This window comes from Ambystoma mexicanum, chromosome 14 (genome assembly GCF_040938575.1).
Source record: "Ambystoma mexicanum isolate Mex_15411 chromosome 14, UKY_AmexF1_1, whole genome shotgun sequence".
NCBI lineage: Eukaryota > Metazoa > Chordata > Amphibia > Caudata > Ambystomatidae > Ambystoma > Ambystoma mexicanum.
This window is the reverse complement of record NC_090940.1, coordinates 225,930,857-225,948,376: the sequence shown is the minus strand read 5'-3', so window position 1 is coordinate 225,948,376 and position 17,520 is coordinate 225,930,857. Positions and strand designations below refer to the sequence as shown.

The window sequence follows — 17,520 nt, the reverse complement described above, 5'->3', positions numbered from 1 at the left end:
GAGTTCCTCATACACTACAGAGACTTGGAAGTATGTTTTGCGGAACTATGTGGTCTCTTCGGTTTTGTTTTACTTTAAAGGCTAATGTCCGCTGTGTAACAATGGGCCGACTTATTTTCCATCAATTAGGCTGCAGACGCATAGCCAGGATTGTCTAACTAGTGGGGCCCTCCGCAGTCAGCGTCGGACTGGCCTATAGGGCAATAGGCCCATTGGCGAACCAAAAACGCAAAATGCTTGTGTGGGCCACTTTTTGGGCCAATGTGGACCAGTATGATGAATTACTTCACTATGCGGCTAGTAGTTTTGACCAGTGTTGCTGAATAAAAAATAAAAAAAATGTATGCACAATTTCCATCACATTTTATCAAAAAACTCCCCCTTGGCTACTATTCAGTGTCACAAAAGGAAGGAATAAGCTATTTGTCAGTTTTTCATTGGTGCCTGAGGCAATTGTATGACGCATGCCGACCCTGTCCCCAGTAACATCTGTAAATGCCCACGCAAGCCCCACCCTGTCTCTCCTGAGTAAAGCTACCGGACTGCTTCGCAATAAGACTGCACCTTGATTCCGTGATGGGAGCACCTTCTGCGGCAAATGCAACTTTATTTCCCGCTCTGCACAGCTGCACTGCCTGCCAGCGGTCCTTTAACAGCTCATTGGCTGCTCCCAGTAACTTCCCAATCACTTCCACGTTTCCATCTTGAGAATTGTGTAAACTGTTTATACTGGGCACGTGCTAAGCAGGGCTTGGGACGGGGAGCAGAGGATTGACCGAGCACCCGTCTTGCATTCCCCGGACGGAACCCGAAGCCGGTTGCCGAGCCCGAGGGGCTGCGGGTTCCTGGTAGTACACAGCAGAGGGCTCGGGGCGCTCTGTTTTGCAGCCCAGGTGCTCCGAGGGTGGTCTCCTCGCCCCCTCCTCTCCGGTGACATCCTGGTGCCTGTCTGTGAAGGAGAGCAGTGAGTGATGTCACTTCCTCTGCTCCTGCAGAGGGCAGGCTCTGACACCCGAGCCAGGCCAGCCTCTCGCTCTGAGAGGGGAGGGAGGCGGAGAGTGGGACGCGGCTGAATGGGGCTGAGGCAGCGCGCAGCCTTCCACTGGACTCTCCCGCAGCAGCCCGCAGGGTGACCGAGAACGCACCGGACAATGGGGGGCTGTCTCTGAGCCCGGAGCCGCACAGGCAGGAGCAAGGTCGGTGCCGGCGCTTGACTGCAATCCTTCCTTGGCAATTAATAGTGCAGTGCAACGGGACCCCCGCCCCTGCAGCAGTGCTGGAGGTGGGCTCATGGTCTTGCTGAGCACCTTGACCTATTTTCAACGGAATGCTCTGTACTTAAGCAAGGACAGAAACTCTGTGCAGCCCCCCCCCCCCTCCTTTTAAATGAGCCTTTGGTTTTACTGCTGTTGGCGTGTGCCTGACTTGTCAGATGACACTTGTGCACGCCGCTCTCCCTTTAAAGCATTGTGCCTTCAAGCCTTGTTTGACTATTATACTTGTTTTCTTGTGGATGAGTTGTTTTTTGTTAGCAGTTCTAGTTCGGCGCTTCTTGTTTGAGGTGTCATGGAAGTTCATTCATTGCAATGATGAGTTATGGTCCATGGGGAACAGCAAGCCTACAAGTACCACAATGCACGGGAGAAATAGGACACATTGCTCACACACCTGTCATGTCACAACTTGAGATTCTGAATAAAAGTTTATGTAAATGAAATTCTTGATCACAAAAGTATATACATTTGACAGGGGTATTGTTTGTAAATGAAAGCAGGTGGGGGGAGGAGGGGGTTAGGACTGCATACAAAACTTTTCTAAGTTTGTTCATGATACTTCAAAAGTACAAAGAGATGTTATTTGGTATGAGATGTTACATGGATCTTCAATGCCGCTAAACATTGCTGTAATTAACTTTTTGAAGGTTGTCTGCAATGTGACATAATAGGCTGCTTCCCAATGGGGAGGGCTGATTAGTGACTGTTGTATTGAATTAAGTCTTATAATTCTTAAAAGATTTTAAAGAAAGGAAGAGAGAGGATTTTATATGAGCAAAGAAGTGAGTTGAAAGAAGTTGTATATTATTTGTTTGTTGGATTTATTTGTTTATCTTGTTGTTTTATTGTATTATATCTATTTCTTTTTACAAAGATTTTAATAAACAAATTAAAAAAAAACACAATTTTAAGAGGTAAAAACAGTGAGTGTTTGATCGCCAGGTAAGGACTGGCAGGATTAGGGCAGTCGGACTATGGGGTTCACTTGGTTGCTTGAAGACTGCAAAAGATGGTACCCAGTGATTTCCTTGCAGTTTCCACCGCACACATTTTTCAGTGCAGAATATTAATTGCCAAGAAATTAATCTACAGTATATACTTTTTAGTGTTTATTTTTTGGTACATATAGTAAGTTTGGTAAATGGGATCTTTTTCAGGTGTGGGGTTGGGGGGGGGGGGTTAATACCTCCACCCCCGACCTGCATTTTGATGGTTCTCTGAATTTAAAAACGTATCGGGGGCTTTTCTTTTAGAAATGCCGGTGACACTTGTGTATAGTCGCATTATAAATAGCAAAAATATACAAATAATAAATACGCCGTGCTTAAGTCCAGTTTGTTCAGTTTAAGTTTTTTTCTTTTAAACTGTATCATTTATTATGCTTTTTGGAAAAATGCTTCAAGCACCGCGGGAAGCATCAGGCAGTGCGGTGGGTTAAACAAAGGAGCTTGTTGACCCTTTTCAGTTGAAAGGGCCCTCAGGGGGCCACTAGCGACTGCCCCCAAGTTGTCAGTCAGCGGTCTTATTTTACAGCATTCATTCTGGGACTTTAAAGGTGCGCTTTGCAGCTCTCGTTTTACAAGGGATTGCTGGCAGCGGACACTTCCCTCTGTATATACAGATGTGTCATCGCCTTGTTGACTTACACCGGCTCCTACATATCTGCCACTTGTTGCCAAAGAAGGATTTATAGCTTTTCAGTGGGCATTTAGTGTTTCAGCTTTCTGTTAGCTAGCCATCTCGTAATAATCACCGGCTATTAACCTTACCCTTGTCTCCATTATAATGTATGCAACTGTACAGGTGACCCAGACAGTTTTCCGCTCTAAGCACTTGAGAGGGTGGAAGGGGTGGACAACTATTATGTTGAAATGGACCCCCACAATTCTTCAGCCGAGCTGTGTTCATGCGCTGGTCGCCCTGCTGCTCTCCTGGACTGCAGGCGGTCCCATTAAGATTGGATAAGCCGGAGCTAAAAGCAGCTCCTGGGTACCAGCATTAACCCGGGACCAGGAGCTAGCATTGGGGAACGAGGAGCAAACCTAACTGACCCATAAGATGCAAACATATCCTTTTGTCCATTATTTGAGAATCTTTATGCTTTAAATGTCATTTAGGTGTGTCCTAATGCTTATTTATAGATGGTCCTAAATGCACAAAGCTAAATTCACCTGGGTGTGTTTTTTAGCATCAGTTGGCTTGGGAAGCCAAAAGTAGCTCCTGGTGGCTGTTGGTGTCAAGCTAGCCAGGCTCTTCTGGGCTACAAGCAGGAGCTAAATAACTCTCAGCTCCCCTCAATTTCAAACCCTGTTATTTCTTTACACCTCCATCTGGTCTGATCTGGGGACCAATACTTTATTACTGTAGTTGTACAATAAAATCTCTTCTGTAAAGGGCTTTCTTCTCAGGGATTGTGACACAATCCCCTAGGTACACGTCCATGCTTCACTCTGGCACCCCCTTTTTAATGCAAGGAGGTCACTCCAGTACAGCAGGGGGTGGGGGGAGTGGCTGGACAGGAGTCATATGCAGATGTTATGTTACTGTAATGTATACTGTGCACTGCCGCCTTTTGCATGGTCTCTAGGCTCTCTGGTGGATCTGAAAAAAGGGGGGGTAGGTAGTAGGGCGAGATGGGGAAAATGCAAGCTAACTTTGCTGTTATGTTGTTCCTAGCCAGGGGGCCGAGTTTGTGGGTGCTCCGGCGTCCAGGGCTAGCCCCGCCCCCAGGAAATTGGGGAAATGCCATCTGCGTACCGAGAAAGGCAATCTGCATAAGAGTGCCTATACTTTTGGGCGCCACCCACCCCCCCCTGGAAAATCAGAAGTCGATGCCCCTGGGTCCCAACAAATTTGGAAATAAAGGGGCTCTGCTTGCAGATCTGTGTCTGCGCAGTCAGTGTTGACGTGCACCAGAAGGGAGCCTTGTGTGCTGTGGTGTTAGGGTGCATTGGCTGTGATGGTGGTGTGTAAAATGTGAGCTTTCGTTAGATTGATGTCTGTAAGGAGTGATTTGTAAAAGGGGTCTGCACGACGACTACGCGAGAAGAGTCCAGAAGTGGCTTAAAAGGTGCCTGTATTCGCAACACTAGTGGAATCCAAAAAGGACATTGGGAGGGTAGGTGGCTTTCCTGCAAATATATGCATTGAATCACACCCTTGATTCAGTGTGTCCTCGAGGTCACTCCACCCTCTCTTCTATGGAGCAGGACCGTCCAGGGCCTTTGTCTGTTCCAGGCATTCTTAGGTGTCGAGGGCCCCAGCCGGACCCTCTGATGTTCGCTCCCTTTACTGCAGCTGTCTGAATCTTGCACTTTTCTGGCATTGCATCATGGCTTCTTGTCTCCAGGCACTTGTAAGCAGTGGGGCGGTGCAGGTCGGTGCTGTATAAAACACCAAAATAAACAAAACCCAAGTTCACAAGAAATCATAAAACTAGACCTGTGCGCAATATACACAGAAGACTGAGAGATGGAGTGAATCATTCTAAAAAGCGATGTACTAAACGGGTCCATTATGGATCTTCTGAGTCCATCTGCACATATCTCTTGAAGATGCCGGCTAAACTTCCCAAATACTTGATAAATCACAGAAACCTGATCATTCTATGGTTAATGTTCTCATTATCCGTATTCTAAGGATTTTTAGAATGCATTTGACATCCGCTACCAAGTTGGTCTCTTGGTGCTCAGCCCACGAGGATGATGAAAATGGTGAGCCGTAGGAGTCAGATTAGATGGGGGAGCCAGTTCCTCGGAAGGTCCGAGGGTTGGACATGTTCCTGTTTGCCATTTTCAGAGACTAGGTACAGAAGCGACTCTGTCGTTCAAGTTGTGTTTTAGGTAAAACGTCCTGATGCAGCGCAACGTCTTCTCGCGGGATGGTATTGTTGTAATTTTAAGATGTGCGACGCAGGTACTGGTTTGTAGAATGCACCACAAGCAATGAATAGGGATTGGAATAGCACGCGCTAGGAGATGGATAGCCTGCGATGGGGTAATGATGCTGGAGCAATCTGGTCCTTTCTTTTGAGGTTACTAGGAATGAGCTACAGCGTTCTGCACTCTATGGCGTATTCGGTTAAGGAACGGTGGAAGGCCTAGGCATGCACTGTTACCATAGATCTGGAAGACATGAGGGCTTTAAATCACGGTCAACTTGTCAGAGACCATCCAGTAGGTTTCAGTTCTCTTGAGTGTATGAAAACGAAGGAAGCGCTCTCCAACCACAGAGTTTGTTTGAGGGGCTCAGGAGAGTTCAGCTTTGTGATTCAAGCCCAGGTTTTTAGCTGCAGGGGAAGGTTCTGGATGGTGGTCCAGGGTGGTAAGCTGGATGAACGAAGGCCAAAGGTGGAGTTTGTAGTTTATTATGAGGACCAAGGTTAAGTACTATTCACTTGCCATGCATCCAGCTGTGGCTACCGTTGTGCATTGATGTAGGATGTCTGCACCGAGAAACGCTTTGTGTCCATCCCCATATCATGCTGGCGATATCCGTGCATGAAGAGGATATAAGAACAAAAGGGTGCAAGTGTGAATGTGGTTTGCAGACCTATACTGAAGCAGGAGGAAGGGGCGGCCCTAGCGGTACACCTCTGGCTTTTGTGGTTTGGATTGGAAAAGAGGGTGAGGTGGATAGATGGAGACGGTTTGGCTTCAGTCTGCGAGCAGGGGGGTAAATAGGATGGGACAGGGCCTTGTGTCCAATTGGCCGTGAGTCTCGAGATGAGAATGTGGTAGTCCACCATGTTAAATTCCGCAGATGGGCAAAGCCGGATTAGAGCCCCTAGTCCACCACTGTCCGCAAGTAGTTTCATCTCATCAAAGATGGAGGCAGGGTTCGAATCTTCTGGGAGCTATTTAGCTCTGCTTCTAGCCCTGGAGAATTTGGTTGGCTTAAAACCCAGGGCTACCAGGAGCTACATTTGGGTCCACATGCTTACTGGTGCCTTACAAACCTGCACATGTGACATTAAGCATGAGCATTTGATAAGGGTAATAAAAAAAAAAAAGAATTGGGACACATTTAAACATAATGGGCAAAAAGGTTAACTTTTGCCTCTCCTTTGGGAGCTGGATCTGTGGTGCACTGGCTTCTGGTTCCCCAATGGTAGCTCCTGCCTGCTGGGTTATGCATGGCACGCAGGAGCTACTTTTAGCTCCTGCTCGTCGAATTATAATTTGGAACCCTGTGGTGGTGGTTAAGCCATCCAGGTCCTTCAGAACGTCTTAAAGCTGACATGCCGCAATATGTTGGTATTGAGAGGGAAGTTCCAAACCGCATGGCTGTCCATTGGGAAGGGAGCAGCCAAGGGAGATCTAAACCGCATGGCTGTTCATTGGGAAGGGAGCAGCCAAGGGAGATCTAAACCGCATGGCTGTCCATTGGGAAGGGAGCAGCCAAGGGAGATCTAAACCGCATGGCTGTCCATTGGGAAGGGAGCAGCCAAGGGAGATCTAAACCGCATGGCTGTTCATTGGGAAGGGAGCAGCCAAGGGAGATCTAAACCGCATGGCTGTCCATTGGGAAGGGAGCAGCCAAGGGAGATTTAAACCGCATGGCTGTCCATTGGGAAGGGAGCAGCCAAGGGAGATCTAAACCGCATGGCTGTCCATTGGGAAGGGAGCAGCCAAGGGAGATCTAAACCGCATGGCTGTCCATTAGGAAGGGAGCAGCCAAGGGAGATCGGAAGCCCTAACATGCATGGCAAACAATAGCTTGCATGGCAGGGACCTAGCATGCTTTACATGAAATGGCAGTTTTGGGCAGCGATGACTTGTAGTGGGACGTTATATTTTGGAGTTTTGTGTGTGGAGTACCGGGTGCTGTGTGATTAAGTGAGCGGTGGCACGTGAAACGGATTTGGCGTGGGACTTGGCCAACTAATGTGAGGGCACTGCACTAAAAGGTAGCGCACGCAGCAACGAAATGCGCAACCCTCTATTACTGCAGAGCAACTGATTGGAGTTGAGGGATCTGGTATTGTTTGTTAGGCAGTGGTTTACATTGCATTCATATTTGATAAACATTATATCTTAAACAGTACCCTGTACTGAATACATGTTCGGAAGACTGGCGTTTGGGTGTATATAGATGTAGGAACATTATTTCTTAAACCTACATGACCTGATAAACTGTGCTATTAAATAACCTACATGGTAAAAGGTACAATGTGCTATGGCAAACGGCTTTATACTATGGCTGTATCTTTTTGTATTTGGTGACAAAGTACCAACCGCCCCACAGAATCAATTGGCTCTGTTGACGCCCTCAAAAGCCGTACCTTTGTGTTGGGTTTCTGCTTTGCACATTTCACCTGGTCAGTGAACAAGCAAAGCACCTGTTGAGGTGATGTAGGCCTGTTTCAATTAGCAGGTAGGTCTAGTTTGCTCTCGACTTCAGCGCTTCCTGGTTTGGATGCTGTGGCTTCCAAGGCCCCTTAATGGGGTAGCTCATGTTGCGTTATCATTGGTGTGTATGAGCTGGTGATAACACTATACATTTTAGAGCATGAGGTGGCATCCAGGGGCATCTCGTGAATAATGGGTGTGAGGGTGTACCGACCCACCAATACCATCACCCAATATGGACGAGCTGTGGCTTAAACTGTCATTGTTTGCGTTTTGCCTCACAAGCCTTGCATGGCACATTCGGGATGCAGGCTCGGGAACTGCACCTCTGATTGTACGTAGGGTGCCCTCCTGCACCTTCCCGCACATTCAAACGGCCTAGGTTTTGTGGCTTAGGGGCTCTCTGGCAGAAGTGCTTTTTGCTCCCTGTTTGTGCTGCAGGAGCCAGGGGGCTTCCTGGGAGGTGGCGAAGTAAGCATCCGAACTGGGACAAAAGGTACTGATTTGGGTGGGGCAGGAGGAGGGAGGGTGCTTTTTTAAAAAAAAAAATTTATTGCGAATCTATGATAAAGCAAGCATGAGGTGTTTACTTGGCTAGACTGGCATTTTGGCGCAGCCAGTTTGTAAATGACTTCTTATTGTGTCATGGCATTGTTAATGGCAAAGTCAACCGGAGTATGTTCATACGTAAGGAAACTTACATATATTTCAGAGCCAGCCTGGACATGTTTACATATTGTGTCATTGCTGGCATTATGCGCAAAGTCAACCGTGCGAAGTCAACAGGCTTATGTTCTTATGAGGGAATAATGGCAAATATTGGTGCAGCCAGCATGGAAATATATGGGTACCGACTGCGTAAAAAATATCTTTTATACTGGCATATATTGTAGGGAAAGGCATCATGAAATTGGGTTGGAAAATGCTCCTGCACTCAAGTTGACTTGAATCTATTGGATTTTTTTCATGAGTTACCCCACAAAACTGAATGCAAACTATCTATGCTTTTTACCATTTTTATAAAGACGGTGTGCTGTACAATGCACCATTATTCCAAAAATATTCTCTGGGGGATTCTCCCCTCCTCCTCCCCACTGAAATTCTCCTTTGGTTGGTTTGTGCTCCCCCGCTATGCTCGGTCGATCTCCCATATGTGTGGCAGAACGCTATGCCTCTCCAACTAAAACATTCACCACCCGCCACTGGGGGCATTGTGCAAATACTTTTTTATTTATTTGTTTCTATAGCGCCGAAGCCCGCAGGCATTAGCGCGCAATACATGGAGAAAAGGACAACATGAAGTGACGGGCATTAGGGCATTACATAGAGAAAAGGACAACATGAAGTGACGGGCATTAGGGCATTACATAAAGACAAGGACAACATGAAGTGACGGGCATTACATAAAGACAAGGACAACATGAAGTGACGGGACAGAAGAGCAGGATTACAGGTCCTGAGTAGATTATTTTACATGTTCTTTAGTGATTATACAGGTCCTTATTTAAAAATCTGTGTCTTCATATAGCCTGGCTTAATGAATGTAATAATGTGGCATTAACAACAGGACCCCACTTAGCATTGCAGTCTGCAGATTCGGTTGAAGCTGATAGCCTGTGTGCTTTATTCAACGAGGGTGCTTTTTCAGGAAATCTGGATCCAATCAAAGGATTTCCTTCTGTCAGAGCTGGCATCCGAGTTTGGCCCCTTGAGGTTAGTCAAGTCCTGGGAGGTGGGATTGATGAAGGTCTGGTATCTGCTGTCGGGTGGACATCTGAGGTAAACTTACTGGTTTGAGTTGGGTCATGTGGAGGGATTGACCCGAATACCCTGGTTGTTTGTGTCGCTGGTTTGCTGGGTGAATCTTTGAAGATTTGAGATTTGTTCCGTTGTTTGGGCTTGATCTGGAGGGATGGAAGGAAGGCTATGAGTCAATGCTGTGGTTGGTCATGTTGTTCCTGCTAGGCTTCCATGTAACCTACCCGGACGCAATTGGTTATTGAGGGAATTGGTTGATGTCGTGGGCATGGGACATTACGTTTCTCGCGTTTGTTGGTTAAGGTGGTAATGTGCAAGGATTCAGGATGCGGAGGGGAGGTAAAGAACTATGTCCCGAGAGCTTTCCTGGAGAGGATGTGATCCTCTAAAGAGTGGACGTTGATGGGCAGAGACTTCTAGATTTTTGGTGCTTGTGCAGAGAATGCAGCGCTTTCCATGAGGTTGGTTCTTGACAAAGGGATTTCAAGTAGGTGTGGTGTGGCATATCGGAGGTTGTGTTTTGATTAGTAGTGTGAGAATTTTTACTGAATGGCACAAAACACTTTTAGTGATTCATCCTAATCATATGACATTTAAGGCATTCTATCCTGTGTATTAAGGTCCCGGAGACAACATGATTGAGCAAAAGGTTACAAGGTAGGCCTGAGCGTAGCAAGAGCCTCAGTGAGGGCCGTTTAAGGCCATGTCCACCCCACCACAGCAGGGGTGCAAGCCAATCGCTCCCCAGGGTTTATTTGTGGTGTGAATGGTTTCTTTTTTCTCCAGAGAGAAGAAGAAGAAGAAACAAAGAGATGGCCGTCAACATAGCGAAAAGGGACTAAGTCCCTTTTCCATTTCAGTGGCAGCTGGGAGACTGGAGGAGCACTGGGACCGGAGCACAAAGCTCTGTTCCAGCAGGTGAGTGAAGAGGTATGGGGTTGGAGTTGGGTGGGTAAGGGGTTTGGTTGTTTTTGGGCAGTGGGGAGAAGACTCCCTATTGCCTCCCCACAATAAATGAATAAAATGGCACCACCAGGGGAAGAGCCTTGTGGGTGGATGGAACAGCAGGCAGTGAATATGTATTCTTGCCCGCTGTTCCAGCCACCTGATTGGCTGAGCGCCCTTCCACAGGTGTGAATTTCCTTTGAAGCTCTGAAGACTTATTCGAATATAAGGAGGGAAATCATTTCACAGAGGAGGGCCCAACACAGAAAACCGTCTATCACCTCTGGTAGGGAGGTGGGAATATCCACCAGAAAAGCACCGGGAAGCGTGGTGAATTGTTTTTTTCTGAGCGAGTTAATGAGGTGCTAAACCATGTAAACATTAAAAAAGCAAAACGAGTATGCCTATTGGTAGCTAGTGCAAGGAGCGTCTGTCTGCCGAAATAGAACCAAACCAGGGAAGCTTAAAAATTGGATACACTGCCTCATATTTAGTAGTTTGAAGACAATGGAACAAGTATTTTGGTAGTTCTGCATAATATAAAGCGTTAACGTCATCTCACCGCAAACTGATCACGGAGCCAATTTGCAACATGATCAGTGTGCATAAGATACATCTGCACGTGTTTTAGCATCCAGATGTGACGGATGAAGCTTTGACAGTTTCATTACCTTGTTTGGGATCATGGGAGCCATAGTCCAAAACATGTGGAGGGACACAGGTTGCAGACCTCCCGGCTAGCAAAATGTTCAGAGCTGTTGTGTCTGGTTAGGGGTCACGTGAGCCAGGCACTCAGCTGCTAGGGGCACCCCACATGCCGCGGCCACCAAGGCAGAGGGCTCCCTGCTGCATCCGAGATCACTTGGTTAGGTAAGGGAGCTGGGATCACCCAGCAGACAGGCCCTGGCCCTGTGGGCACACAGTGCCAGGGGAAATGCACAGGCCGTGATCACAAGGCAGGCCCACAGTAGTAAAACCAGACACCAATTTGCCACTCATGGAGTCTGCTGTGCACTGCTACTTTTATTAACAACGGGACCCACACTCTAAAAAGGGCAATACCACATGAGGGTCTACTGTGCAAACTCTGAGGGTTGATTTGACAGACCTTGGTGGAGATGTTGAGGGCTATGATGTGGTGTTAGAATACCGGATGGGTTATGTGAGAAACCTTAAGGTATTCTCCCATTAAGACCGCGAGAGCCCTCTATTCAGGTGGCCACGGGAGGGCCAGCACTCTTGGATCCCAACCCTGGGGATGGATGAGTGAGGGAGGATCACTTGGGTAGGGAATCCGGGGTTGCCTTCATGGGAATACCCCAAGCGAGACACAGTATTCTGATGGGGCGACGAGGAGGAGGAGGAGGAAGTCGCGGACGCCTTCCTGGGATACGCTGAGTCCCTTCACCCTAATCCAGGTTTCATTTTCCCTAATTCTAATCTCATCATCAATGACCCAAGGGGGAGGAGGGAAAGAGTCAATTTGCCCAAGATGGGCAAAGAAGAAAAAGCAACTATAACAAAGCCAGGAGGCTGACGTTAATATCCATTCATCCTCTACCAATTTAAATCGCAGGGAACACCAGCAAAACAAATGTTTGCAACCATCAAGAATATGGAACGGGGCAACCATCCCCTTGAGGGAAAACCAGGCTACAGGATTTTCCTATGTCAATTGTCGATTCCCTGATAGAAGAGCAGCAAATAGATCTATCCTCCAAAACCCTGGAATCCGCCTGCTTTTACCAATAAGGCTACAATCAAAGAAAAAAAAAGAAAAACAAAAGGTAATTTTCCAAGTTCGGCAGAGTGGAAAGACTGGTGGTAAAATGCTTTTACTGCCACATGTTCCACTGTGCAGAACTTGGAAAATGACCCCCTATGATTGTAGCTTTATTTCACCCATTCTGGATGGAAACCTACAAGCTATGCAGTGCAAATTAATGACAATTTCACACAGACAAAAAGTGATTGTTTCACACAGCTTGTTCTGTGCCCTCATAATTTCTAATCGCTCAACAATCGCGCTTAAATAGATTTTTCAAACCTTATATAATTACAAACACTGTTAGTAGTTACTCCAACAGTACAATGTTATCTAGTCAGTACTTCTCTGTTCATATAATGAAAGGATCTGGTCGGGAAGGCTAGACTTCCACACAAAGATACATAATATTTAGGTCAGAAGCCCACTGGTAGGTACACATGAGAAGATCTAAAGCTGGTCTATACTTGGGACCCAAGGACTCTAAGGGGCTGGCTGCATTTACGTTCTGACCGGCCTTAGGCAATGCCGTCACACCGTGATGGCGTCGCAAACAGTTTTTGGATTTGTCTTTGCTGCTGTACTGATGAGGGAAACGCGTCAGGTCTTGTAGACCCCGATTGTGTTGTGAAGATGAGTCTGTTTGTTTTTTTTTTTCCTTTTTCTTTTTCTCTAAATGCCAATTAGTACTAAGAGCACACCGTGCGTGGAGGTAGGAATTTCTTAAACAAGCTGCAGTTCTCCTTTTAAAGCAAAGGGAAACCTCGCCAGTCTGAAGCCTCTCGGGCTGCGTGTTTTCCCCTTCTCTTCCGTTGCTGGCGAGGCCCGCGAGCCTGGAGCCACAGCGGCAGGAACACCTGGTGACTTTCTGGTGTCTGCTGCTTGCAAGCATGATGTCACCCGTGTGTGCCGTCTTTGTTCGTCCCCCTCCCTCCTCCCCTCGAGCATACACTTGGCTGGCGGGGAATCCTCTTTTATCTGAAGACTTGCGGAGGAGTCTGGCAAAGCGCGCCCGTTAATGGAAATGCCTGCCTTGTTCTGCTTTGTTTGTTGTGTAACCTTGGTTTTAGCGCATCCCTGCTCCCAGGCCACACCGAGAGCCGCTGCTTCCCAAAAAGTGTTATGCTTTGAAGAGCCATCTTCTCCAAACCTTTTAGCGCAATTTTTACCTATACACACCTCTCTCTTTTAGTATGACACTATTTTCCGGTCAATGCATCCTACGCAGGCCAGGGGCCTACTGTCCCTGACAGGGGCATAGACAAAAAATGTATCAATGTAACGTTTAGGGACTGTCGCACAATTGGCCTTTCTTGTGGTGGGGGGCAGGGGCCGGAGCACCAGTGTACTTGGCGCCCCTGGTCCCTGAGTTGGACTTAATGCAGCCGGTAAGATAGCCCAGTGGGTTGAGCACTCGCTGCTGCTATCTGAGCGGGAACTGCGGGTCGCAGGTTTGAATCCTGGCAAAGCCAACTCAGCCTTTCATCCTTCCGAGGTCGATAAATGAGTACCAATTTCGGTTGGCTGATATTGTATGTAAATATGTGCTCTGTAAAGCGCTTTGGATTAAGGCGCTATATAAATAACACATCATAATCATTAATTTGGGCAAGGTTTACACGCGTTGAGGCTATGACGAGGGTGAGCTGGCGCAGTACAAAAATCTTAAGCTGTGACGGGCACCCCAAAACCATGTTCACTGATTCTTCCAGCTGCGTGTGCGTCCTTGCCAACTTTCTTTCACCAAAAAAGAATGAGGATTTTTCAATCTTCAAAAATAGCAATTAACGCAATGATGATATCCTGGGGATAGGCATCACTTGACCCCATGACCTGACATTTTGATTGGAGATGGTGCTTCGGATCCTGGCAATCGCCAGGAGAAAATGCCAACTTATGCCAGCCTGTGTCTCTGCTCCCATCTAGACACATTGAAATAGACTTATTGTTGATGCAGTTACCCAAAACACGCAAACTCTATATTACACCTGTAAAGTGGATTAATAGAGCCCCAACAACCAGGTAACTGCTATCAGAGGAGGGAGGGAAATGCTGCAAGGAATGTGTCCGGTAATATGCAATCCCTGTTTCCATTTTTTCCCCCCATTTGCCTACAACTCAGTATTTTAAAACTGCACCCCACAGATCATCTATTGAAGCCTTGCAGTGCGAGTGTCACCACTTCTGAGGTCACATTGCATGTACCAGGAAAGCATAAGCATCTGCTACTAACATCTCTAGGCAGGAGGACCGCTTAAAAAAGAGGCGCCTTCTGCCTTAATGTGTGTGCTTGTCCGGATGGGCCTTGTTCCACGCTTCTATATGCTCCAGTTATGCTGGTGGGACAGATTCAGGGCTTATAAAAAGGCGGTTTAGGGGCGAAGCAGTCCAGCCCGCTGTAATTCAGCACTGATTGATTTTCATAATAAAAAAGTGAAGCACTTTTATTCTGTTTTATCAGTTGATTTCTTAATTTTTTTTTGTAATCATTATTTGACTGTAACCTTCTTTTTCATTAAAAATACAGTCTGTTTCATCCGGATGTATACGAATTGTTCGAACTACAATTGTTCGAATTACAATTGACCTTTGCACAATTGACCGAATTGTGAAGGTCAAGTGTTACATATATCCGGGGGGAAACCCCCCGCTATCCCCCATTATATATATATATATATATATATATATATATATATATATATATATATATATATATATATATATATATATATATATATATATATTACCAAACCAATATATATATACGGTCAATTGTGCAAAGGTCAATTCGGACCCTCAACTTTCGGTCAATTCGGTAATTCGAACAATTTGGGTAATACCTTTCAATCCAGTAAGCTCACAGATCTATGGTCGCTTCGACCCAATACTGGCACAACCCCTTCCTCCCCAAAGCATTCCTTTATTTGTAGACTCTTTCTAATGAGGAAACATAAATGCATATCGTTTCAGAAAGCTTCACAGATTTCCACCTCCTCCCCTCCTTCTGCGTCCCCCTACCTCGGGCAAGTTTTTACCAACTACTGTTCCATGGGCTCTCATTTTGCCAGGGGAAGAAGGTTGTCTTCCACAGCCTGCCGATCATGCAGCTTCCCTTCCTCGAACCCGTTGCCTCTGCAATTGTGAAAGCTGGCGGCACCCTTTTATCTGCAGCGCCCCTGTGCCACTGCACCACTTGATTGCCCCTTGAGCCGGCGCTGCTCTTTGCCTACCGTGTATCATTGCACCCCAACGTTGCCTGCTTGTCTAGGATGGGCGTTTTTAGATTTGGTTTGGTTCATGGGTGGCACTTTATCACCCCCCCCCCCCTTCCTCGCCCCCAATCCCCTCCCACAAAAAGCCTAAATAAAAGCAATTGCAGTTTGGAGCAAGTGACAGATGACATTTGTAGACTGGGACAGCGTTTTCAGTGTTTCAGCCATGTCCCGCTCGCTCCACATTCGTGCCATCGCTTGCCACTTCAAGCGTAGTCCTTTTCCTTTATCGGAAAGTAACTTGGCAACTGTGACAGTATGAGGTGACCAACCAGCGTACAGGCTGAAGGTCACCTCAATCAAGCAGCGTTTCGCACGTCCTTTCCTCAAACGAAGATTTATTGGTTGAAGACCATGCGCAATGGCGCAGGCGCAACTTGACAAGTCACCTGACAGACTAGTGCCGCGAGCAGTGATTATGTTTTCCCGCCTCGTTTCCCTCTGTGTGCTTGCGAGGGGAGAGCGGCATAGCTAGTCACTAGCGGCACCTGCCTCTCGTGCTGCCTTGGCATATGGCAACAGCAGTACTGTTGGCTTTACCAAGTTTGTTGAGTCTAGGGAGCGGCACCACGTGAACCTGATGGGACAATGTCGGGGAGAGTTGGGTAATGTATACTGTGACTTGCTTTACCCAGGTGTAATGCCATATTTTCCCCATTTCTAAACCCTACAGTGAGGGCGCGTTAGGTCCCCAGATCGGTCGCAGAGCGCTTCTGGGGAACTCTGGGGCCTCGCCAAAAGAAAAACGGCGCCCAGAGAGGAAATTGATCAAGGTTCACCCGTTTGCTTCATCCTAAACCCATCAGGGAAAACATTAAAAGAAACCCGTGGAGTAAGGACGCCTCATCCCGACTGGTTTGGAAGGGAACTCACATTGGAAACTCAACTGTATGTTGGAACCGAGTCATCTTTTCAATAAGGATATTATTGAAGGGATTTGGGACCGTCATGGAATTAGTGCGTTAAAAAATATCATTGGAAGGTGCCACATGAAATGGACTGTTGACCTCAAGTGAGAGTTTCATCTCCAAAGGTAGGACCTGTTTAAATGCACGCTGGAAACATGGCTGAGAGGGGATTTCAGACTCCCAGACCACTTCCATTTCAAGGCCAAAATATTGGCCTTCCACACACAGTGCAAGCAGATACCCATAATATATGAATGCGCCCGCCTGCGAGGCCAGGCCTTCAAGGAGCTCAAAAGCATGTGTCGACGAAGAGCAGGAACTTGGACCAGGATAATTGACGAGAAGCACAGGTAACCTCAAGGGAGGTGGCAATGAACCCCGATCTTCTAACTTTTCAAATTAAACATATTGCATAGGCGGCAAACCAACAGCGTGCCTGATTCCAGATGGAACGGTCATGTCCCAGGAGTTACGGGGAGAACCGGTAAATGAGCTGCGGTCTCTTTTGAAAAGCTCGTCCTAGTTCTGGTTTTTCTTATCACACAAAGTATGTGATCTTTTGGAGTTGTCGCATCGTTTCAACAGTACTCTGTTGGCGCCTGTACATTTATAACCATACTAGTGTACAGGCCCATGTACTCGAGCCAAAGTGCAGGTTTTCATTAACACAGCAGGACCACTGACAACAGGCAAAGCTATGCAAACTGGACCAATGTATTTCCTTAGGCAAACGCTCCCTCTAGCAGAGCATTCTCTACGTTCAGGCAGCCTCTACTGTGCATGACAGCATCAGACAAACCGACATCTCGCCTTTTATACTGTTAAGATGAACTTTGCAAATGCGGTCTACAAGAAGAAGGTTTGACTTTGCAAATTTAAGAACGTTTTGGGGGAAAAGTGTAGAACGCATCAAGAAGTAGGTGAGGCAACGGCTCACACAGTTACAGATTTGCCATGACACTCCAGAAAAGACAGGTGTTGCACAACACGATGGAACATGTCCTCTAGTTTCGATGCTGATCGAGAAGAAAACAGCTGCCTGAGGACCACACCACAAGTGACTTGGCTTCACTGGCGCCATGCCCAAGAAAGATTCTCACCTGAAGAAGAGCCCTGTAGGACGGGAAGAAACCAGGAGCTGTTATGAAGGAGAGCTAAGAGGCTGACGCTCTGTTCATTGGAAACTTTAGACTGGCTGATCCTCATGATATCACTGGTCTTCCCATGTCAAGTAACAGGGGCCAAAGT

At 47.0% G+C, this 17,520-nt stretch overlaps 1 protein-coding gene across 2 annotated transcripts in view; it reads left to right on the top strand.

Moving 5' to 3' along the window:
• The first annotated feature begins 629 nt into the window (after positions 1-629).
• PLEKHH1 (pleckstrin homology, MyTH4 and FERM domain containing H1) overlaps positions 630-17,520 on the top strand; it is a 493,065-nt gene continuing 476,174 nt past the window's right edge. The window contains exon 1 of one of the 2 annotated variants that reach the window (XR_011283967.1): positions 630-1,196. The gene's annotated coding sequence lies outside the window, so the exon portion shown is untranslated. The remainder of the gene's footprint in view (positions 1,197-17,520) is intronic. The other variant, XM_069638989.1, reaches the window with a different exon arrangement.